Here is a 950-nt window from a genome sequence, read left to right as displayed (position 1 = left end):
CGCCAGCTTGTCCGGCTTTCCTTGCAACACGAGAGTCGCCCGAGGCTGTTTAGTGGGGGGGGGAACCCCAAACAAGCCGGGGTTTTGTTTCCCGGGGGGGGGCTTTGATGCTGGTGAGGTAGGGTGGGCAGTACGAAACAACATGCCTCACCAGGTGGCACCTCGGAGACTGACTCGTTCATAAATCGTCATTGGTGAGGTTTTGTAGGTCATAGCCTTACGTCCTCTGGAAGGACGGGCAGGAAGAGAGGGGTTTGATGTCGGGAAACGACCTCGCAAGCCGTGACGAGGCTGCCTCGGAGCAGCTCGGCCGTCTTTGCAGGGAGCGAATATGCCCGGATCCCGCGGGAGAGCCGGGCCCGTGACGTTTAGTTTCTCGGAGCAGACTCGCACGTTAGTTAGTAAAAACATTTGTCCGTCAGTAAAATCTGCAGGTCCCCTACAGCTGTGTTCCTCTGACAGTAGATTAAGACCTGCAGTCACTTGCACCCGCGTGGTACACGCCAGCGTTGTGCAGCAGCGTGACCTGCCCGCCAGGTTTGCACGGATGAGCCGTGCGTGCGACTCGGTGAAAGGGAAGCTTGTGTATTGTATTCTCAGCAAACAGGTTTTGTTTGCTCATCTCCTCCCCTTTTCACAACTGCACTCAACTGCGTTGCTTTTTTTTTTTTTTTCTTTCATATTTGGAATAAAGCCATGTGCTGTTTTAATAGGTTGGTCACTCAATATATAATACGTGGCTTTTTGCTTGCAAGTTCATAATGTCAAATCATATTGTGGCTTTGATATTTGGGGCTTTCTCTTGTTGAGATCATTTAATACCTTCCACAGGAATTTTATTTTTCCTTTTTTTTTTTTCCTCTTTTTCAGGTCATTTCATCATCAGATTTTGTGTTTGGAATAAACGCATGTGCTAGAGAAAGGTTTGCCACTCAACCTTTCTTTCCCTC

General features: G+C 49.2%; 1 protein-coding gene across 1 annotated transcript in view; it reads left to right on the top strand.

Annotated features, from left to right (window-relative positions):
* Positions 1-95: 95 nt before the first annotated feature.
* SDF4 (stromal cell derived factor 4) overlaps positions 96-950 on the top strand; it is a 29027-nt gene continuing 28172 nt past the window's right edge. Inside the window, exons 1-2 of the mRNA XM_006018809.3 lie at positions 96-393; positions 871-923. The gene's annotated coding sequence lies outside the window, so the exon portion shown is untranslated. The remainder of the gene's footprint in view (positions 394-870; positions 924-950) is intronic.

This window comes from Alligator sinensis, unplaced genomic scaffold (genome assembly GCF_000455745.1).
Source record: "Alligator sinensis unplaced genomic scaffold, ASM45574v1 scaffold569_1, whole genome shotgun sequence".
Lineage (NCBI taxonomy): Eukaryota > Metazoa > Chordata > Crocodylia > Alligatoridae > Alligator > Alligator sinensis.
Note: the sequence above shows the minus strand (reverse complement) of the source record. Positions and strands in the feature narration are given on the sequence as shown.